The 24,239-nt window shown below is 43.7% G+C and overlaps 1 long non-coding RNA gene across 1 annotated transcript in view; it reads left to right on the top strand.

The window, feature by feature from the left end:
• The first annotated feature begins 569 nt into the window (after positions 1 to 569).
• Positions 570 to 24,239, top strand: part of LOC307181411 — a 226,524-nt gene continuing 202,854 nt past the window's right edge. Inside the window, exon 1 of the long non-coding RNA XR_013826726.1 lies at positions 570 to 651. This is a non-coding gene — a long non-coding RNA (uncharacterized lncRNA). The remainder of the gene's footprint in view (positions 652 to 24,239) is intronic.

Raw genomic sequence — 24,239 nt, 5'->3', positions numbered from 1 at the left:
CCGAGTACCAGGGGAGGAAAACTGAGACATATTTGAACACGTCTCCCGTTCACATGGTTGATCATACTCTGGGTTCCACATGCATGTTTTAGCTGAAGGAAGAATACCTTAAACCTGGAGAGTTGAGACCCGTGTAATGGGTACCATGCAATATGACTTCAAAGGGTCTTCATTTGCTCACTGAACCTCTCCAATCCTATCACTGCTGCGTTTATGCCCCTGTACACACGCTTGATTCTCTTTTGGAGACATAGCAATCCATAGGTTTTAAGATACTTACTAGTCAGGTACATTCTTAGGCGTTTAATATGGGGTTTTGAGGCCATTTCGTTGAGCAAGGAGTAGCTCTTGTCTATTCCATATTTGGCTTAAGGAACTTTATCTTTGCTCATTTCAATCTCTGGTTTATGCAGCACCCCAACTCACCTTTCCCCTTAAGCAAGCATAAGTTGGTTTTCTAAATTTGAGACCCTATTCTGTTTTGGAATGCAGTTCCTGTGTAGCCAAGTTTACATTCCGTGTATTAGTGATATCTTATGATGTTTCTTTTTCTGTGTGACTTATTTCAGTTAGAATCATCATACCTGAATCCACTCATTGTGCTGCTAAGGACCTGATGACACAGATTTCATTGCTGAGTGATATTGCTTTGTAAGTAAATACCACAACTTCTTTATCCATTTTTCACTTTCTGCGATGTTGAACTTGTACTGTAAACGAGGTTCTTGTAAACAGAGCCATTCCAAACATTGGGGTGGCTGTGTCTTTTTCATTTTAATTTCCCTAAGCTATAGGACCATAAGTGGAAGTGCCCTAGGTTCTGTTGCTTTGTTTTTTAGTTGTTTCAGGAAACACCATACACTTCTCCCAAGTGGTTCTTGGCAATTTACATCCCGCCCATCAGCATAACAAGGCTCCCAGTTCTCCATGGCCTGTCCTGCCTTTCTGGATTTTACACTTTTTTCAGATGGCCCTTTTGACCGGGGGGAAGTGAGACTTCATTGTAGTGCAGATTTCCTTTGCAAGCTTGCTTGGTTGGCCAAAAAGGGCGTATGCGTTTTTTCCTGAATATATTCAGGAAAAAACGCATACGCCCTTTTTGGCCAAGTGCATCATTGTGGACGTTCTGCCTCTTTTCCTATGCTTTCAATGCAATTCCAGTCTACCTCCTGAAATCGGTTTCCTGCAATTCTGCCCCGCTTTCAAGTCCTCTTGGCAGCCTTACTTCAGTCTATTTTTGGACGATAGCTGTCATTTATAACTCTGCAGGTTTGTGAATTACAGTGCCCCTGAGCTCCTTTCTTCACCTCGCTTTCTTGTGACCTGGCCGCAACACCGCAGGATGGCTTCAGGCCCTAATCTGGTTCCAGCACGGCATGCTGAGCCTTTGGTTAATTCCTCTTCCTGGTGAGAAATGAGAGTTAAATTTGCCCGTCCAGACACCTCCAGCTAGCCTCTCATTGGTTCTCGCTATTCCTGTTCATCTTCTGCAGAAATTGCAAACTGGGCCAAACAGGAGGTTAAAGGGACTGACTCTCCAAGTCGGGAGAGTGTTAGTAAAGCGTCTGGAATGTTGCACCCGAGTACCAGGGGAGGAAAACTGAGACATATTTGAACACGTCTCCCGTTCACATGGTTGATCATACTCTGGGTTCCACATGCATGTTTTAGCTGAAGGAAGAATACCTTAAACCTGGAGAGTTAAGACCCGTGGAATGGGTACCATGCAATATGACTTCAAAGGGTCTTCATTTGCTCACCGAACCTCTCCAATCCTATCACTGCTGCGTTTATGCCCCTGTACACATGCTTGATTCTCTTTTGGAGACATAGCAATCCATAGGTTTTAAGATACTTACTAGTCAGGTACATTCTTAGGCGTTTAATATGGGGTTTTGAGTCCATTTCGTTGAGCAAGGAGTAGCTCTTGTCTATTCCATATTTGGCTTAAGGAACTTTATCTGTGCTCATTTCAATCTCTGGTTTTATGCAGCACCCCAACTCACCTTTCCCCTTAAGCAAGCATAAGTTGGTTTTCTAAATTTGAGACCCTGTTCTGTTTTGGAATGCAGTTCCTGTGTAACCAACTTTACATTCCGTGTATTACTGATATCTTATGATGTTTCTTTTTCTGTGTGACTTATTTCAGTTAGAATCATCTTACCTGAATCCACTCATTATGCTGCTACGGGCCTGATGACATAGATTTCATTGCTGAGTGATACTGCATTGTACGTAAGTACCACAAGTTCTTTATCCATTTTTCACTTTCTGTGATATTGAACTTGTACGGTAAACGAGGTTCTTGTAAACGGAGGCGTCCCAAACTTTGGGGTGGCTGTGTCTTTTTGATTTTAATTTCCCTAAGCTATAGGACCATAAGCGGAAGTGCCCTAGGCTCTGTTGCTTTGTTTTTTAGATGTTTCAGGAAACACCATACACTTCTCCTGAGTGTCTGTTGGCAATTTACATCCCGCCCATCAGCATAACAAGGCTCCCAGTTCTCCATGTCCTGTCCTGCCTTTCTGGATTTTACACTTTTTTCAGATGGCCCTTTTGACCGGGGGGAAGTGAGACTTCATTGTAGTGCAGATTTCCTTTGCAAGCTTGCTTGGTTGGCCAAAAAGGGCATATGCGTTTTTTCCTGAATATATTCAGGAAAAAACGCATATGCCCTTTTTGGCCAAGTGCATCATTGTGGACGTTCTGCCTCTTTTCCTAGGCTTTCAATGCAATTCCAGTCTACCTCCTGAAATCGGTTTCCTGCAATTCTGCCCCGCTTTCAAGTCCTCTTGGCAGCCTTACTTCAGTCTATTTTTGGACGATAGCTGTCATTTATAACTCTGCAGTTTTGTGAATTGCAGTGCCCCTGAGCTCCTTTCTTCAACTCGCTTTCTTGTGACCTGGCCACAACACCGCAGGATGGCTTCAGGCCCTAATCTGGTTCCGGCCCGGCACGCTGAGCCTTTGGTTATTTCCTCTTCCTGGTGGGAAATGAGAGTTAAATTTGCCCGTCCAGACACCTCCAGCTAGTCTCTCATTGGTTCTCGCTATTCCTGTTCATCTTCCGCAGAAATTGCAAACTGTGCCAAACAGGAGGTTAAAGGCGCTGACTCTCCAAGTGGGGAGAGTGTTAGTAAAGCGTCTGGAATGTTGCACCCGAGTACCAGGGGAGGAAAACTGAGACATATTTGAACACGTCTCTCGTTCACATGGTTGATCATACTTGGGTTCCACATGCATGTTTTAGCTGAAGGAAGAATACCTAAAACCTTGGTAGTTGAAACCCGTGGAATGGGTACCATGCAATATGACTTCAAAGGGTCTTCATTTGCTCACCGAACCTCTCCAATCCTATCACTGCTGCGTTTATGCCCCTGTACAAATGCTTGATTCTGTTTCGGAGACATAGCAATCCATAGGTTTTAAGATACTTACTAGTCAGGTACATTCTTAGGCGTTTAATATGCGGTGTTGAGTTCATTTCGTTGAGCAAGGAGTAGCTCTTGTCTATTCCATATTTGGCTTAAGGAACTTTATCTGTGCTCATTTCAATCTCTGGTTTTATGCAGCACCCCAACTCACCTTTCCCCTTAAGCAAGCATAAGTTGGTTTTCTAAATTTGAGACCCTGTTCTGTTCTGTAATTCAGTTCCTGTGTAGCCAAGTTTACATTCCGTGTATTAGTGATATCTTATGATGTTTCTTTTTCTGTGTGACTTATTTCAGTTAGAATCATCATACCTGAATCCACTCATTGTGCTGCTAAGGGCCTGATGACACAGATTTCATTGCTGAGTGATATTGCTTTGTAAGTAAATACCACAACTTCTTTATCCATTTTTCACTTTCTGCGATGTTGAACTTGTACTGTAAACGAGGTTCTTGTAAACAGAGCCGTTCCAAACTTTGGGGTGGCTGTGTCTTTTTCATTTTAATTTCCCTAAGCTATAGGACCATAAGTGGAAGTGCTCTAGGCTCTGTTGCTTTGTTTTTTAGATGTTTCAGGAAACACCATACACTTCTCCCAAGTGTCTCTTGGCAATTTACATCCCGCCCATCAGCATAACAAGGCTCCCAGTTCTCAATGGCCTGTCCTGCCTTTCTGGATTTTACACTTTTTTCAGATGGCCCTTTTGACCGGGGGGAAGTGAGACTTCATTGTAGTGCAGATTTCCTTTGCAAGCTTGCTTGGTTGGCCAAAAAGGGCGTATGCGTTTTTTCCTGAATATATTCAGGAAAAAACGCATACGCCCTTTTTGGCCAAGTGCATCATTGTGGACGTTCTGCCTCTTTTCCTATGCTTTCAATGCAATTCCAGTCTACCTCCTGAAATCGGTTTCCTGCAATTCTGCCCCGCTTTCAAGTCCTCTTGGCAGCCTTACTTCAGTCTATTTTTGGACGATAGCTGTCATTTATAACTCTGCAGGTTTGTGAATTACAGTGCCCCTGAGCTCCTTTCTTCAACTCGCTTTCTTTTGAGCTGGCCACAACACCGCAGGATGGCTTCAGGCCCTAATCTGGTTCTGGCATGGCACGCTGAGCCTTTGGTTAATTCCTCTTCCTGGTAGGAAATGAGAGTTAAATTTGCCCGTCCAGACACCTCCAGCTAGTCTCCAATGGTTCTCGCTATTCCTGTTCATTTTCCGCAGAAATTGCAAACTGAGCCAAACAGGAGGTTAAAGGGACTGACTCTCCAAGTGGGGAGAGTGTTAGTAAAGCGTCTGGAATGTTGCACCCGAGTACCAGGGGAGGAAAACTGAGACATATTTGAACACATCTCCCGTTCACATGGTTGATCATACTCTGGGTTCCACATGCATGTTTTAGCTGAAGGAAGAATACCTTAAACCTGGAGAGTTAAGACCCGTGTAATGGGTACCATACAATATGACTTCAAAGGGTCTTCATTTGCTCACCGAACCTCTCCAATCCTATCACTGCTGCGTTTATGCCCCTGTACACATGCTTGATTCTCTTTTGGAGACATAGCAATCCATAGGTTTTAAGATACTTACTAGTCAGGTACATTCTTAGGCGTTTAATATGGGGTTTTGAGTCCATTTCGTTGAGCAAGGAGTAGCTCTTGTCTATTCCATATTTGGCTTAAGGAACTTTATCTGTGCTCATTTCAATCTCTGGTTTTATGCAGCACCCCAACTCACCTTTACCCTTAAGCAAGCATAAGTTGGTTTTCTAAATTTGAGACCCTGTTCTGTTTTGGAATGCAGTTCCTGTGTAACCAACTTTACATTCCGTGTATTACTGATATCTTATGATGTTTCTTTTTCTGTGTGACTTATTTCAGTTAGAATCATCTTACCTGAATCCACTCATTATGCTGCTACGGGCCTGATGACATAGATTTCATTGCTGAGTGATACTGCATTGTACGTAAGTACCACAAGTTCTTTATCCATTTTTCACTTTCTGTGATATTGAACTTATACGGTAAACGAGGTTCTTGTAAACGGAGGCGTCCCAAACTTTGGGGTGGCTGTGTCTTTTTGATTTTAATTTCCCTAAGCTATAGGACCATAAGCGGAAGTGCCCTAGGCTCTGTTGCTTTGTTTTTTAGATGTTTCAGGAAACACCATACACTTCTCCTGAGTGTCTGTTGGCAATTTACATCCCGCCCATCAGCATAACAAGGCTCCCAGTTCTCCATGGCCTGTCCTGCCTTTCTGGATTTTACACTTTTTTCAGATGGCCCTTTTGACCAGGGGGAAGTGAGACTTCATTGTAGTGCAGATTTCCTTTGCAAGCTTGCTTGGTTGGCCAAAAAGGGCGTATGCGTTTTTTCCTGAATATATTCAGGAAAAAACGCATACGCCCTTTTTGGCCAAGTGCATCATTGTGGACGTTCTGCCTCTTTTCCTATGCTTTCAATGCAATTCCAGTCTACCTCCTGAAATCGGTTTCCTGCAATTCTGCCCCGCTTTCAAGTCCTCTTGGCAGCCTTACTTCAGTCTATTTTTGGACGATAGCTGTCATTTATAACTCTGCAGGTTTGTGAATTGCAGTGCCCCTGAGCTCCTTTCTTCAACTCGCTTTCTTGTGACCTGGCCACAACACCGCAGGATGGCTTCAGGCCCTAATCTGGTTCCGGCCCGGCACGCTGAGCCTTTGGTTATTTCCTCTTCCTGGTGGGAAATGAGAGTTAAATTTGCCCGTCCAGACACCTCCAGCTAGTCTCTCATTGGTTCTCGCTATTCCTGTTCATCTTCCGCAGAAATTGCAAACTGGGCCAAACAGGAGGTTAAAGGCGCTGACTCTCCAAGTGGGGAGAGTGTTAGTAAAGCGTCTGGAATGTTGCACCCGAGTACCAGGGGAGGAAAACTGAGACATATTTGAACACGTCTCTCGTTCACATGGTTGATCATACTTGGGTTCCACATGCATGTTTTAGCTGAAGGAAGAATACCTAAAACCTGGGTAGTTGAAACCCGTGGAATGGGTACCATGCAATATGACTTCAAAGGGTCTTCATTTGCTCACCGAACCTCTCCAATCCTATCACTGCTGCGTTTATGCCCCTGTACAAATGCTTGATTCTGTTTCGGAGACATAGCAATCCATAGGTTTTAAGATACTTACTAGTCAGGTACATTCTTAGGCGTTTAATATGCGGTGTTGAGTTCATTTCGTTGAGCAAGGAGTAGCTCTTGTCTATTCCATATTTGGCTTAAGGAACTTTATCTGTGCTCATTTCAATCTCTGGTTTTATGCAGCACCCCAACTCACCTTTCCCCTTAAGCAAGCATAAGTTGGTTTTCTAAATTTGAGACCCTGTTCTGTTCTGTAATTCAGTTCCTGTGTAGCCAAGTTTACATTCCGTGTATTAGTGATATCTTATGATGTTTCTTTTTCTGTGTGACTTATTTCAGTTAGAATCATCATACCTGAATCCACTCATTGTGCTGCTAAGGGCCTGATGACACAGATTTCATTGCTGAGTGATATTGCTTTGTAAGTAAATACCACAACTTCTTTATCCATTTTTCACTTTCTGCGATGTTGAACTTGTACTGTAAACGAGGTTCTTGTAAACAGAGCCGTTCCAAACTTTGGGGTGGCTGTGTCTTTTTCATTTTAATTTCCCTAAGCTATAGGACCATAAGTGGAAGTGCTCTAGGCTCTGTTGCTTTGTTTTTTAGATGTTTCAGGAAACACCATACACTTCTCCCGAGTGGTTGTTGGCAATTTACATCCCGCCCATCAGCATAACAAGGCTCCCAGTTCTCCATGGCCTGTCCTGCCTTTCTGGATTTTACACTTTTTTCAGATGGCCCTTTTGACCGGGGGGAAGTGAGACTTCATTGTAGTGCAGATTTCCTTTGCAAGCTTGCTTGGTTGGCCAAAAAGGGCGTATGCGTTTTTTCCTGAATATATTCAGGAAAAAACGCATACGCCCTTTTTGGCCAAGTGCATCATTGTGGACGTTCTGCCTCTTTTCCTATGCTTTCAATGCAATTCCAGTCTACCTCCTGAAATCGGTTTCCTGCAATTCTGCCCCGCTTTCAAGTCCTCTTGGCAGCCTTACTTCAGTCTATTTTTGGACGATAGCTGTCATCTATAACTCTGCAGGTTTGTGAATTACAGTGCCCCTGAGCTCCTTTCTTCAACTCGCTTTCTTTTGAGCTGGCCACAACACCGCAGGATGGCTTCAGGCCCTAATCTGGTTCTGGCATGGCACGCGGAGCCTTGGTTAATTCCTCTTCCTGGTAGGAAATGAGAGTTAAATTTGCCCGTCCAGACACCTCCAGCTAGTCTCCATTGGTTCTCGCTATTCCTGTTCATCTTCCGCAGAAATTGCAAACTGAGCCAAACAGGAGGTTAAAGGGACTGACTCTCCAAGTGGGGAGAGTGTTAGTAAAGCGTCTGGAATGTTGCACCCGAGTACCAGGGGAGGAAAACTGAGACATATTTGAACACATCTCCCGTTCACATGGTTGATCATACTCTGGGTTCCACATGCATGTTTTAGCTGAAGGAAGAATACCTTAAACCTGGAGAGTTAAGACCCGTGTAATGGGTACCATGAAATATGACTTCAAAGGGTCTTCATTTGCTCACCGAACCTCTCCAATCCTATCACTGCTGCGTTTATGCCCCTGTACACATGCTTGATTCTCTTTTGGAGACATAGCAATCCATAGGTTTTAAGATACTTACTAGTCAGGTACATTCTTAGGCGTTTAATATGGGGTTTTGAGTCCATTTCGTTGAGCAAGGAGTAGCTCTTGTCTATTCCATATTTGGCTTAAGGAACTTTATCTGTGCTCATTTCAATCTCTGGTTTTATGCAGCACCCCAACTCACCTTTCCCCTTAAGCAAGCATAAGTTGGTTTTCTAAATTTGAGACCCTGTTCTGTTTTGGAATGCAGTTCCTGTGTAACCAACTTTACATTCCGTGTATTACTGATATCTTATGATGTTTCTTTTTCTGTGTGACTTATTTCAGTTAGAATCATCTTACCTGAATCCACTCATTATGCTGCTACGGGCCTGATGACATAGATTTCATTGCTGAGTGATACTGCATTGTACGTAAGTACCACAAGTTCTTTATCCATTTTTCACTTTCTGTGATATTGAACTTGTACGGTAAACGAGGTTCTTGTAAACGGAGGCGTCCCAAACTTTGGGGTGGCTGTGTCTTTTTGATTTTAATTTCCCTAAGCTATAGGACCATAAGCGGAAGTGCCCTAGGCTCTGTTGCTTTGTTTTTTAGATGTTTCAGGAAACACCATACACTTCTCCTGAGTGTCTGTTGGCAATTTACATCCCGCCCATCAGCATAACAAGGCTCCCAGTTCTCCATGGCCTGTCCTGCCTTTCTGGATTTTACACTTTTTTCAGATGGCCCTTTTGACCGGGGGGAAGTGAGACTTCATTGTAGTGCAGATTTCCTTTGCAAGCTTGCTTGGTTGGCCAAAAAGGGCGTATGCGTTTTTTCCTGAATATATTCAGGAAAAAACGCATATGCCCTTTTTGGCCAAGTGCATCATTGTGCATGTTCTGCCTCTTTTCCTATGCTTTCAATGCAATTCCAGTCTACCTCCTGAAATCGGTTTCCTGCAATTCTGCCCCGCTTTCAAGTCCTCTTGGCAGCCTTACTTCAGTCTATTTTTGGACGATAGCTGTCATTTATAACTCTGCAGTTTTGTGAATTGCAGTGCCCCTGAGCTCCTTTCTTCAACTCGCTTTCTTGTGACCTGGCCACAACACCGCAGGATGGCTTCAGGCCCTAATCTGGTTCCGGCCCGTCACGCTGAGCCTTTGGTTATTTCCTCTTCCTGGTGGGAAATGAGAGTTAAATTTGCCCGTCCAGACACCTCCAGCTAGTCTCTCATTGGTTCTCGCTATTCCTGTTCATCTTCCGCAGAAATTGCAAACTGGGCCAAACAGGAGGTTAAAGGCGCTGACTCTCCAAGTGGGGAGAGTGTTAGTAAAGCGTCTGGAATGTTGCACCCGAGTACCAGGGGAGGAAAACTGAGACATATTTGAACACGTCTCTCGTTCACATGGTTGATCATACTTGGGTTCCACATGCATGTTTTAGCTGAAGGAAGAATACCTAAAACCTGGGTAGTTGAAACCCGTGGAATGGGTACCATGCAATATGACTTCAAAGGGTCTTCATTTGCTCACCGAACCTCTCCAATCCTATCACTGCTGCGTTTATGCCCCTGTACAAATGCTTGATTCTGTTTCGGAGACATAGCAATCCATAGGTTTTAAGATACTTACTAGTCAGGTACATTCTTAGGCGTTTAATATGCGGTGTTGAGTTCATTTCGTTGAGCAAGGAGTAGCTCTTGTCTATTCCATATTTGGCTTAAGGAACTTTATCTGTGCTCATTTCAATCTCTGGTTTTATGCAGCACCCCAACTCACCTTTCCCCTTAAGCAAGCATAAGTTGGTTTTCTAAATTTGAGACCCTGTTCTGTTCTGTAATTCAGTTCCTGTGTAGCCAAGTTTACATTCCGTGTATTAGTGATATCTTATGATGTTTCTTTTTCTGTGTGACTTATTTCAGTTAGAATCATCATACCTGAATCCACTCATTGTGCTGCTAAGGGCCTGATGACACAGATTTCATTGCTGAGTGATATTGCTTTGTAAGTAAATACCACAACTTCTTTATCCATTTTTCAATTTCTGCGATGTTGAACTTGTACTGTAAACGAGGTTCTTGTAAACAGAGCCGTTCCAAACTTTGGGGTGGCTGTGTCTTTTTTATTTTAAATTCCCTAAGCTATAGGATCATAAGTGGAAGTGCCCTAGGCTCTGTTGCTTTGTTTTTTAGATGTTTCAGGAAACACCATACACTTCTCCCGAGTGGTTGTTGGCAATTTACATCCCGCCCATCAGCATAACAAGGCTTCCAGTTCTCCATGGCCTGTCCTGCCTTTCTGGATTTTACACTTTTTTCAGATGGCCCTTTTGACCGGGGGGAAGTGAGACTTCATTGTAGTGCAGATTTCCTTTGCAAGCTTGCTTGGTTGGCCAAAAAGTGCGTATGCGTTTTTTCCTGAATATATTCAGGAAAAAACGCATACGCCCTTTTTGGCCAAGTGCATCATTGTGGACGTTCTGCCTCTTTTCCTATGCTTTCAATGCAATTCCAGTCTACCTCCTGAAATCGGTTTCCTGCAATTCTGCCCCGCTTTCAAGTCCTCTTGGCAGCCTTACTTCAGTATATTTTTGGACGATAGCTGTCATTTATAACTCTGCAGGTTTGTGAATTACAGTGCCCCTGAGCTTCTTTCTTCAACTCACTTTCTTGTGACCTGGCCGCAACACTGCAGGATGTCTTCAGGCCCTAATCTGGTTCTTGCACGGCACGCTGAGCCTTTGGTTAATTCCTCTTCCTGGTGGGAAATGAGAGTTAAATTTGCCCATTCAGACACCTCCAGCTAGTCTTTCATTGGTTCTCGCTATTCCTGTTCATCTTCCACAGAAATTGCAAACTGGGCCAAACAGGAAGTTAAAGGGACTGAGTCTCCAAGTGGGGAGAGTGTTAGTAAAGCATCTGGAATGTTGCACCCGAGTACCAGGGTACGAAAACTGAGACATATTTGAACACGTCTCCCGATCACATGGTTGATCATACTCTAGGTTCCACATGCATGTTTTAGATGAAGGAAGAATACCTTAAACCTGGATAGTTGAAACCCGTGGAATGGGTACCATGCAATATGACTTCAAAGGGTCTTCATTTGCTCACCGAACCTCTCCAATCCTATCACTGCTGCGTTTATGCCCCTGTACACATGCTTGATTCTCTTTCGGAGACATAGCAATCCATAGGTTTTAAGATACTTACTAGTCAGGTGCATTCTTAGGCGTTTAATATGGGGTTTTGTGTCCATTTCGTTGAGCAAGGAGTAGCTCTTGTCTATTCCATATTTGGCTTAAGGAACTTTATCTGTGCTCATTTCAATCTCTGGTTTTATGCAGCACCCCAACTCACCTTTCACCTTAAGCAAGCATAAGTTGGTTTTCTAAATTTGAGACCCTGTTCTGTTTTGGAATGCAGTTCCTGTGTAGCCAAGTTTACATTCCGTGTATTAGTGATATCTTATGATGTTTCTTTTTCTGTGTGACTTATTTCAGTTAGAATCATCATACCTGAATCCACTCATTATGATGCTACGGGCCTGATGACATAGATTTCATTGCTGAGTGATACTGCATTGTACGTAAGTACCACAAGTTCTTTATCCATTTTTCACTTTCTGTGATATTGAACTTGTATGGTAAACGAGGTTCTTGTAAACGGAGGCCTCCCAAACTTTGGGGTGGCTGTGTCTTTTTGATTTTAATTTCCCTAAGCTATAGGACCATAAGCAGAAGTGCCCTAGGCTCTGTTGCTTTGTTTTTTAGATGTTTCAGGAAACACCATACACTTCTCCTGAGTGTTTGTTGGCAATTTACATCCCGCCCATCAGCATAACAAGGCTCCCAGTTCTCCATGGCCTGTCCTGCCTTTCTGGATTTTACACTTTTTTCAGATGGCCCTTTTGACCGGGGGGAAGTGAGACTTCATTGTAGTGCAGATTTCCTTTGCAAGCTTGCTTGGTTGGCCAAAAAGGGCGTATGCGTTTTTTCCTGAATATATTCAGGAAAAAACGCATACGCCCTTTTTGGCCAAGTGCATCATTGTGCATGTTCTGCCTCTTTTCCTATGCTTTCAATGCAATTCCAGTCTACCTCCTGAAATCGGTTTCCTGCAATTCTGCCCTGCTTTCAAGTCCTCTTGGCAGCCTTACTTCAGTCTATTTTTGGACGATAGCTGTCATTTATAACTCTGCAGTTTTGTGAATTGCAGTGCCCCTGAGCTCCTTTCTTCAACTCGCTTTCTTGTGACCTGGCCACAACACCGCAGGATGGCTTCAGGCCCTAATCTGGTTCCGGCCCGGCACGCTGAGCCTTTGGTTATTTCCTCTACCTGGTGGGAAATGAGAGTTAAATTTGCCCGTCCAGACACCTCCAGCTAGTCTCTCATTGGTTCTCGCTATTCCTGTTCATCTTCCGCAGAAATTGCAAACTGGGCCAAACAGGAGGTTAAAGGCGCTGACTCTCCAAGTGGGGAGAGTGTTAGTAAAGCGTCTGGAATGTTGCACCCGAGTACCAGGGGAGGAAAACTGAGACATATTTGAACACGTCTCTCGTTCACATGGTTGATCATACTTGGGTTCCACATGCATGTTTTAGCTGAAGGAAGAGTACCTTAAACCTGGGTATTTGAAATCCGTGGAATGGGTACCATGCAATATGACTTCAAAGGGTCTTCATTTGCTCACCGAACCTCTCCAATCCTATCACTGCTGCGTTTATGCCCCTGTACACATGCTTGATTCTCTTTCGGAGACATAGCAATCCATAGGTTTTAAGATACTTACTAGTCAGGTACATTCTTAGGCGTTTAATATGCGGTGTTGAGTCCATTTCGTTGAGCAAGGAGTAGCTCTTGTCTATTCCATATTTGGCTTAAGGAACTTTATCTGTGCTCATTTCAATCTCTGGTTTTATGCAGCACCCCAACTCACCTTTCCCCTTAAGCAAGCATAAGTTGGTTTTCTAAATTTGAGACCCTGTTCTGTTTTGGAATGCAGTTCCTGTGTAGCCAAGTTTACATTCCGTGTATTAGTGATATCTTATGATGTTTCTTTTTCTGTGTGACTTATTTCAGTTAGAATCATCGTACCTGAATCCACTCATTATGCTGCTACGGGCCTGATGACATAGATTTCATTGCTGAGTGATACTGCATTGTACGTAAGTACCACAAGTTCTTTATCCATTTTTCACTTTCTGTGATATTGAACTTATACGGTAAACGAGGTTCTTGTAAACGGAGGCGTCCCAAACTTTGGGGTGGCTGTGTCTTTTTGATTTTAATTTCCCTAAGCTATAGGACCATAAGCGGAAGTGCCCTAGGCTCTGTTGCTTTGCTTTTTAGATGTTTCAGGAAACACCATACACTTCTCCTGAGTGTCTGTTGGCAATTTACATCCCGCCCATCAGCATAACAAGGCTCCCAGTTCTCCATGGCCTGTCCTGCCTTTCTGGATTTTACACTTTTTTCAGATGGCCCTTTTGACCGGGGAGAAGTGAGACTTCATTGTAGTGCAGATTTCCTTTGCAAGCTTGCTTGGTTGGCCAAAAAGGGCGTATGCGTTTTTTCCTGAATATATTCAGGAAAAAACGCATACGCCCTTTTTGGCCAAGTGCATCATTGTGGACGTTCTGCCTCTTTTCCTATGCTTTCAATGCAATTCCAGTCTACCTCCTGAAATCGGTTTCCTGCAATTCTGCCCCGCTTTCAAGTCCTCTTGGCAGCCTTACTTCAGTCTATTTTTGGACGATAGCTGTCATTTATAACTCTGCAGTTTTGTGAATTGCAGTGCCCCTGAGCTCCTTTCTTCAACTCGCTTTCTTGTGACCTGGCCACAACACCGCAGGATGGCTTCAGGCCCTAATCTGGTTCCGGCCCGGCACGCTGAGCCTTTGGTTATTTCCTCTTCCTGGTGGGAAATGAGAGTTAAATTTGCCCGTCCAGACACCTCCAGCTAGTCTCTCATTGGTTCTCGCTATTCCTGTTCATCTTCCGCAGAAATTGCAAACTGTGCCAAACAGGAGGTTAAAGGCGCTGACTCTCCAAGTGGGGAGAGTGTTAGTAAAGCGTCTGGAATGTTGCACCCGAGTACCAGGGGAGGAAAACTGAGACATATTTGAACACGTCTCCCGTTCACATGGTTGATCATACTTGGGTTCCACATGCATGTTTTAGCTGAAGGAAGAATACCTTAAACCTGGGTAGTTGAAACCCGTGGAATGGGTACCATGCAATATGACTTCAAAGGGTCTTCATTTGCTCACCGAACCTCTCCAATCCTATCACTGCTGTGTTTATGCCCCTGTACACATGCTTGATTCTCTTTCGGAGACATAGCAATCCATAGGTTTTAAGATACTTACTAGTCAGGTACATTCTTAGGCGTTTAATATGCGGTGTTGAGTCCATTTCGTTGAGCAAGGAGTAGCTCTTGTCTATTCCATATTTGGCTTAAGGAACTTTATCTGTGCTCATTTCAATCTCTGGTTTTATGCAGCACCCCAACTCACCTTTCCCCTTAAGCAAGCATAAGTTGGTTTTCTAAATTTGAGACCCTGTTCTGTTCTGTAATTCAGTTCCTGTGTAGCCAAGTTTACATTCCGTGTATTACTGATATCTTATGATGTTTCTTTTTCTGTGTGACTTATTTCAGTTGGAATCATCATACCTGAATCCACTCATTGTGCTGCTAAGGGCCTGATGACACAGATTTCATTGCTGAGTGATATTGCTTTGTAAGTAAATACCACAACTTTTTTATCCATTTTTCACTTTCTGCGATGTTGAACTTGTACTGTAAACGAGGTTCTTGTAAACAGAGCCGTTCGAAACTTTGGGGTGGCTGTGTCTTTTTGATTTTAAATTCCCTAAGCTATAGGACCATAAGTGGAAGTGCCCTAGGCTCTGTTGCTTTGTTTTTTAGATGTTTCAGGAAACACCATACACTTCTCCCGAGTGGTTGTTGGCAATTTACATCCCGCCCATCAGCATAACAAGGCTCCCAGTTCTCCATGGCCTGTCCTGCCTTTCTGGATTTTACACTTTTTTCAGATGGCCCTTTTGACCGGGGGGAAGTGAGACTTCATTGTAGTGCAGATTTCCTTTGCATGCTTGCTTGGTTGGCCAAAAAGGGCGTATGAGTTTTTTCCTGAATATATTCAGGAAAAAAAGCATACGCCCTTTTTGGCCAAGTGCATCATTGTGGACGTTCTGCCTCTTTTCCTATGCTTTCAATGCAATTCCAGTCTACCTCCTGAAATCGGTTTCCTGCAATTCTGCCCCGCTTTCAAGTCCTCTTGGCAGCCTTACTTCAGTCTATTTTTGGACGATAGCTGTCATTTATAACTCTGCCGGTTTGTGAATTACAGTGCCCCTGAGCTCCTTTCTTCAACTCGCTTTCTTGTGAGCTGGCCGCAACACCGCAGGATGGCTTCAGGCCCTAATCTGGTTCCGGCACAGCACACTGAGCCTTTGGTTATTTCCTCTTCCTGGTGGGAAATGAGAGTTAAATTTGCCCGTCCAGACACCTCCAGCTAGCCTCTCATTGGTTCTCGCTATTCCTGTTCATCTTCCGCAGAAATTGCAAACTGGGCCAAACAGGAGGTTAAAGGGACTGACTCTCCAAGTGGGGAGAGTGTTAGTAAAGCATCTGGAATGTTGCACCCGAGTACCAGGGGAGGAAAACTGAGACATATTTGAACACGTCTCCCGTTCACATGGTTGATCATACTTGGGTTCCACATGCATGTTTTAGCTGAAGGAAGAATACCTAAAACCTGGGTAGTTGAAACCCGTGGAATGGGTACCATGCAATATGACTTCAAAGGGTCTTCATTTGCTCACCAAACCTCTCCAATCCTATCACTGCTGCGTTTATGCCCCTGTACACATGCTTGATTCTCTTTCGGAGACATAGCAATCCATAGGTTTTAAGATACTTACTAGTCAGGTACATTCTTAGGCGTTTAATATGCGGTGTTGAGTCCATTTCGTTGAGCAAGGAGTAGCTCTTGTCTATTCCATATTTGGCTTAAGGAACTTTATCTGTGCTCATTTCAATCTCTGGTTTTATGCAGCACCCCAACTCACCTTTACCCTTAAGCAAGCATAAGTTGGTTTTCTAAATTTGAGACCCTGTCCTGTTCTGTAATTCAGTTCCTGTGTAGCCAAGTTTACATTCCGTGTATTACTGATATCTTATGATGTTTCTTTTTCTGTGTGACTTATTTCAGTTAGAATCATCATACCTGAATCCACTCATTGTGCTGCTAAGGGCCTGATGACACAGATTTCATTGCTGAGTGATATTGCTTTGTAAGTAAATACCACAACTTCTTTATCCATTTTTCACTTTCTGCGATGTTGAACTTGTACTGTAAACGAGGTTCTTGTAAACAGAGCCATTCCAAACTTTGGGGTGGCTGTGTCTTTTTGATTTTAATTTACCTAAGCTATAGGACCATAAGTGGAAGTGCCCTAGGTTCTGTTGCTTTGTTTTTTAGATGTTTCAGGAAACACCATACACTTCTCCCGAGTGGTTGTTGGCAATTTACATCCCGCCCATCAGCATAACAAGGCTCCCAGTTCTCCATGGCCTGTCCTGCCTTTCTGGATTTTACACTTTTTTCAGCTGGCCCTTTTGACCGGGGGGAAGTGAGACTTCATTGTAGTGCAGATTTCCTTTGCAAGCTTGCTTGGTTGGCCAAAAAGGGCGTATGCGTTTTTTCCTGAATATATTCAGGAAAAAACGCATACGCCCTTTTTGGCCAAGTGCATCATTGTGGACGTTCTGCCTCTTTTCCTATGCTTTCAATGCAATTCCAGTCTACCTCCTGAAATCGGTTTCCTGCAATTCTGCCCCGCTTTCAAGTCCTCTTGGCAGCCTTACTTCAGTCTATTTTTGGACGATAGCTGTCATTTATAACTCTGCAGTTTTGTGAATTGCAGTGCCCCTGAGCTCCTTTCTTCAACTCGCTTTCTTGTGACCTGGCCACAACACCGCAGGATGGCTTCAGGCCCTAATCTGGTTCCGGACCGGCACGCTGAGCCTTTGGTTATTTCCTCTTCCTGGTGGGAAATGAGAGTTAAATTTGCCCGTCCAGACACCTCCAGCTAGTCTCTCATTGGTTCTCGCTATTCCTGTTCATCTTCCGCAGAAATTGCAAACTGTGCCAAACAGGAGGTTAAAGGCGCTGACTCTCCAAGTGGGGAGAGTGTTAGTAAAGCGTCTGGAATGTTGCACCCGAGTACCAGGGGAGGAAAACTGAGACATATTTGAACACGTCTCCCGTTCACATGGTTGATCATACTTGGGTTCCACATGCATGTTTTAGCTGAAGGAAGAATACCTTAAACCTGGGTAGTTGAAACCCGTGGAATGGGTACCATGCAATATGACTTCAAAGGGTCTTCATTTGCTCACCGAACCTCTCCAATCCTATCACTGCTGCGTTTATGCCCCTGTACACATGCTTGATTCTCTTTCGGAGACATAGCAATCCATAGGTTTTAAGATACTTACTAGTCAGGTACATTCTTAGGCGTTTAATATGCGGTGTTGAGTCCATTTCGTTGAGCAAGGAGTAGCTCTTGTCTATTCCATATTTGGCTTAAGGAACTTTATCTGTGCTCATTTCAATCTCTGGTTTTATGCAGCACCCCAACTCACCTTTCCCCTTAAGCAAGCATAAGTTGGTTTTCTAAATTTGAGACCCTGTTCTGTTCTGTAATTCAGTTCCTGTGTAGCCAAGTTTACATTCCGTGTATTACTGATATCTTATGATGTTTCTTTTTCTGTGTGACTTATTTCAGTTAGAATCATCATACCTGAATCCACTCATTGTGCTGCTAAGGGCCTGATGACACAGATTTCATTGCTGAGTGATATTGCTTTGTAAGTAAATACCACAACTTCTTTATCCATTTTTCACTTTCTGCAATGTTGAACTTGTACTGTAAACGAGGTTCTTGTAAACAGAGCCGTTCCAAACTTTGGGGTGGCTGTGTCTTTTTGATTTTAATTTCCCTAAGCTATAGGACCATAAGTGGAAGTGCCCTAGGCTCTGTTGCTTTGTTTTTTAGATGTTTCAGGAAACACCATACACTTCTCCCGAGTGGTTGTTGGCAATTTACATCCCGCCCATCAGCATAACAAGGCTCCCAGTTCTCCATGGCCTGTCCTGCCTTTCTGGATTTTACACTTTTTTCAGATGGCCCTTTTGACCGGGGGGAAGTGAGACTTCATTGTAGTGCAGATTTCCTTTGCATGCTTGCTTGGTTGGCCAAAAAGGGCGTATGAGTTTTTTCCTGAATATATTCAGGAAAAAAAGCATACGCCCTTTTTGGCCAAGTGCATCATTGTGGACGTTCTGCCTCTTTTCCTATGCTTTCAATGCAATTCCAGTCTACCTCCTGAAATCGGTTTCCTGCAATTCTGCCCCGCTTTCAAGTCCTCTTGGCAGCCTTACTTCAGTCTATTTTTGGACGATAGCTGTCATTTATAACTCTGCCGGTTTGTGAATTACAGTGCCCCTGAGCTCCTTTCTTCAACTCGCTTTCTTGTGAGCTGGCCGCAACACCGCAGGATGGCTTCAGGCCCTAATCTGGTTCCGGCACAGCACACTGAGCCTTTGGTTATTTCCTCTTCCTGGTGGGAAATGAGAGTTAAATTTGCCCGTCCAGACACCTCCAGCTAGCCTCTCATTGGTTCTCGCTATTCCTGTTCATCTTCCGCAGAAATTGCAAACTGGGCCAAACAGGAGGTTAAAGGGACTGACTCTCCAAGTGGGGAGAGTGTTAGTAAAGCATCTGGAATGTTGCACCCGAGTACCAGGGGAGGAAAACTGAGACATATTTGAACACGTCTCCCGTTCACATGGTTGATCATACTTGGGTTCCACATGCATGTTTTAGCTGAAGGAAGAATACCTAAAACCTGGGTAGTTGAAACCCGTGGAATGGGTACCATGCAATATGACTTCAAAGGGTCTTCATTTGCTCACCAAACCTCTCCAATCCTATCACTGCTGCGTTTATGCCCCTGTACACATGCTTGATTCTCTTTCGGAGACATAGCAATCCATAGGTTTTAAGATACTTACTAGTCAGGTACATTCTTAGGCGTTTAATATGCGGTGTTGAGTCCATTTCGTTGAGCAAGGAGTAGCTCTTGTCTATTCCATATTTGGCTTAAGGAACTTTATCTGTGCTCATTTCAATCTCTGGTTTTATGCAGCACCCCAACTCACCTTTACCCTTAAGCAAGCATAAGTTGGTTTTCTAAATTTGAGACCCTGTCCTGTTCTGTAATTCAGTTCCTGTGTAGCCAATTTTACATTCCGTGTATTACTGATATCTTATGATGTTTCTTTTTCTGTGTGACTTATTTCAGTTAGAATCATCATACCTGAATCCACTCATTGTGCTGCTAAGGGCCTGATGACACAGATTTCATTGCTGAGTGATATTGCTTTGTAAGTAAATACCACAACTTCTTTATCCATTTTTCACTTTCTGCGATGTTGAACTTGTACTGTAAACGAGGTTCTTGTAAACAGAGCCATTCCAAACTTTGGGGTGGCTGTGTCTTTTTTATTTTAATTTCCCTAAGCTATAGGACCATAAGTGGAAGTGCCCTAGGTTCTGTTGCTTTGTTTTTTAGATGTTTCAGGAAACACCATACACTTCTCCCGAGTGGTTGTTGGCAATTTACATCCCGCCCATCAGCATAACAAGGCTCCCAGTTCTCCATGGCCTGTCCTGCCTTTCTGGATTTTACACTTTTTTCAGATGGCCCTTTTGACCGGGGGGAAGTGAGACTTCATTGTAGTGCAGATTTCCTTTGCAAGCTTGCTTGGTTGGCCAAAAAGGGCGTATGCGTTTTTTCCTGAATATATTCAGGAAAAAACGCATACGCCCATTTTGGCCAAGTGCATCATTGTGGACGTTCTGCCTCTCTTCCTATGCTTTCAATGCAATTCCAGTCTACCTCCTGAAATCGGTTTCCTGCAATTCTGCCCCGCTTTCAAGTCCTCTTGGCAGCCTTACTTCAGTCTATTTTTGGACGATAGCTGTCATTTATAACTCTGCAGGTTTGTGAATTACAGTGCCCCTGAGCTCCTTTCTTCAACTCGCTTTCTTGTGAGCTGGCCGCAACACCGCAGGATGGCTTCAGCCCCTAATCTGGTTCCGGCACGGCACGCTGAGCCTTTGGTTAATTCCTCTTCCTGGTGGGAAATGAGAGTTAAATTTGCCCGTCCAGACACCTCCAGCTACTCTCTCATTGGTTCTCGCTATTCCTGTTCATCTTCCGCAGAAATTGCAAATGGGCCAAACAGGAGGTTAAAGGCACTGACTCTCCAAGTAGGGAGAGTGTTAGTAAAGCGTCTGGAATGTTGCACCCGAGTACCAGGGTACGAAAACTGAGACATATTTGAACACGTCTCCCGATCACATGGTTGATCATACTCTAGGTTCCACATGCATGTTTTAGCTGAAGGAAGAATACCTTAAACCTGGGTACTTGAAACCCGTGGAATGGGTACCATGCAATATGACTTCAAAGGGTCTTCATTTGCTCACTGAACCTCTCCAATCCTATCACTGCTGCGTTTATGCCCCTGTACAAATGCTTGATTCTCTTTCGGAGACATAGCAATCCATAGGTTTTAAGATACTTACAAGTCAGGTACATTCTTAAGTGTTTAATATGCGGTGTTGAGTCCATTTCGTTGAGCAAGGAGTAGCTCTTGTCTATTCCATATTTGGCTTAAGGAACTTTATCTGTGCTCATTTCAATCTCTGGTTTTATGCAGCACCCCAACTCACCTTTACCCTTAAGCAAGCATAAGTTGGTTTTCTAAATTTGAGACCCTGTTCTGTTCTGTAATTCAGTTCCTGTGTAGCCAAGTTTACATTCCGTGTATTACTGATATCTTATGATGTTTCTTTTTCTGTGCGACTTATTTCAGTTAGAATCATCATAACTGAATCCACTCATTGTGCTGCTAAGGGCCTGATGACACAGATTTCATTGCTGAGTGATACTGCATTGTACGTAAGTACCACAACTTCTTTATCCATTTTTCACTTTCTGCGATGTTGAACTTGTACTGTAAACGAGGTTCTTGTAAACAGAGCCATTCCAAACTTTGGGGTGGCTGTGTCTTTTTGATTTTAATTTCCCTAAGCTATAGGACCATAAGTGGAAGTGCCCTAGGTTCTGTTGCTTTGTTTTTTAGATGTTTCAGGAAACACCATACACTTCTCCCAGGTGGTTGTTGGCAATTTACATCCCGCCCATCAGCATAACAAGGCTCCCAGTTCTCCATGGCCTGTCCTGCCTTTCTGGATTTTACACTTTTTTCAGATGGCCCTTTTGACCGGGGGGAAGTGAGACTTCATTGTAGTGCAGATTTCCTTTGCAAGCTTGCTTGGTTGGCCAAAAAGGGCGTATGCGTTTTTTCCTGAATATATTCAGGAAAAAACGCATACGCCCTATTTGGCCAAGTGCATCATTGTGGACGTTCTGCCTCTTTTCCTATGCTTTCAATGCAATTCCAGTCTACCTCCTGAAATCGGTTTCCTGCAATTCTGCCCCGCTTTCAAGTCCTCTTGGCAGCCTTACTTCAGTCTATTTTTGGACGATAGCTGTCATTTATAACTCTGCAGGTTTGTGAATTACAGCGCCCCTGAGCTCCTTTCTTCAACTCGCTTTCTTGTGAGCTGGCCGCAACACCGCAGGATGGCTTCAGGCCCTAATCTGGTTCTGGCATGGAACGCTGATCCTTTGGTTAATTCCTCTTCCTGGTAGGAAATGAGAGTTAAATTTGCCCGTCCAGACACCTCCAGCTAGTCTCCATTGGTTCTCGCTATTCCTGTTCATCTTCCGCAGAAATTGCAAACTGGGCCAAACAGGAGGTTAAAGGGACTGACTCTCCAAGTCGGGAGAGTGTTAGTAAAGCGTCTGGAATGTTGCACCCGAGTACCAGGGTACGAAAACTGAGACATATTTGAACACGTCTCCCGATCACATGGTTGATCATACTCTAGGTTCCACATGCATGTTTTAGCTGAAGGAAGAATACCTTAAACCTGGGTACTTGAAACCCGTGGAATGGGTACCATGCAATATGACTTCAAAGGGTCTTCATTTGCTCACCGAACCTCTCCAATCCTATCACTGCTGCGTTTATGCCCCTGTACACATGCTTGATTCTCTTTTGGAGACATAGCAATCCATAGGTTTTAAGATACTTACAAGTCAGGTACATTCTTAGGCGTTTAATATGCGGTGTTGAGTCCATTTCGTTGAGCAAGGAGTAGCTCTTGTCTATTCCATATTTGGCTTAAGGAACTTTATCTGTGCTCATTTCAATCTCTGGTTTTATGCAGCACCCCAACTCACCTTTACCCTTAAGCAAGCATAAGTTGTTTTTCTAAATTTGAGACCCTGTTCTGTTCTGTAATTCAGTTCCTGTGTTGCCAAGTTTACATTCCGTGTATTACTGATATCTTATGATGTTTCTTTTTCTGTGTGACTTATTTCAGTTAGAATCATCATACCTGAATCCACTCATTGTGCTGCTAAGGGCCTGATGACACAGATTTCATTGCTGAGTGATATTGTTTTTAAGTAAATACCACAACTTCTTTATCCATTTTTCACTTTCTGCGATGTTGAACTTGTACTGTAAACGAGGTTCTTGTAAACAGAGCCGTTCCAAACTTTGGGGTGGCTGTGTCTTTTTGATTTTAATTTCCCTAAGCTATAGGACCATAAGTGGAAGTGCCCTAGGCTCTGTTGCTTTGTTTTTTAGATGTTTCAGGAAACACCATACACTTCTCCCGAGTGTCTGTTGGCAATTTACATCCCGCCCATCAGCATAACAAGGCTCCCAGTTCTCCATGGCCTGTCCTGCCTTTCTGGATTTTACACTTTTTTCAGATGGCCCTTTTGACCGGGGGGAAGTGAGACTTCATTGTAGTGCAGATTTCCTTTGCAAGCTTGCTTGGTTGGCCAAAAAGGGCGTATGCGTTTTTCCCTGAATATATTCAGGAAAAAACGCATACGCCCTTTTTGGCCAAGTGCATCATTGTGGACGTTCTGCCTCTTTTCCTATGCTTTCAATGCAATTCCAGTCTACCTCCTGAAATCGGTTTCCTGCAATTCTGCCCCGCTTTCAAGTCCTCTTGGCAGCCTTACTTCAGTCTATTTTTGGACGATAGCTGTCATTTATAACTCTGCAGGTTTGTGAATTACAGTGCCCCTGAGCTCCTTTCTTCAACTCGCTTTCTTGTGACCTGGCCGCAACACCGCAGGATGGCTTCAGGCCCTAATCTGGTTCCGGCCCGGCATGCTGAGCCTTTGGTTAATTCCTCTTCCTGGTGGGAAATGAGAGTTAAATTTGCCCGTTCAGACACCTCCAGCTAGTCTCTCATTGGTTCTCGCTATTCCTGTTCATCTTCCGCAGAAATTGCAAACTGGGCCAAACAGGAGGTTAAAGGGACTGACTCTCCAAGTCGGGAGAGTGTTAGTAAAGCGTCTGGAATGTTGCACCCGAGTACCAGGGGAGGAAAACTGAGACATATTTGAACACGTCTCCCGTTCACATGGTTGATCATACTCTGGGATCCACATGCATGTTTTAGCTGAAGGAAGAATACCTTAAACCTGGAAAGTTGAGACCCGTGGAATGGGTACCATGCAATATGACTTCAAAGGGTCTTCATTTGCTCACCGAACCTCTCCAATCCTATCACTGCTGCGTTTATGCCCCTGTACACATGCTTGATTCTCTTTCGGAGACATAGCAATCCATAGGTTTTAAGATACTTACTAGTCAGGTACATTCTTAGGCGTTTAATATGGGGTGTTGAGTCCATTTCGTTGAGCAAGGAGTAGCTCTTGTCTATTCCATATTTGGCTTAAGGAACTTTATCTGTGCTCATTTCAATCTCTGGTTTTATGCAGCACCCCAACTCACCTTTACCCTTAAGCAAGCATAAGTTGGTTTTCTAAATTTGAGACCCTGTTCTGTTCTGTAATTCAGTTCCTGTGTAGCCAAGTTTCCATTCCGTGTATTACTGATATCTTATGATGTTTCTTTTTCT

Source organism: Stenella coeruleoalba (genome assembly GCF_951394435.1).
Source record: "Stenella coeruleoalba genome assembly, contig: scaffold_50, whole genome shotgun sequence".
NCBI classification, from domain to species: Eukaryota; Metazoa; Chordata; class Mammalia; order Artiodactyla; family Delphinidae; genus Stenella; species Stenella coeruleoalba.
The sequence above is the reverse complement of the archived record's forward strand: the minus strand, read 5'-3'. Positions and strand labels throughout refer to the sequence as shown.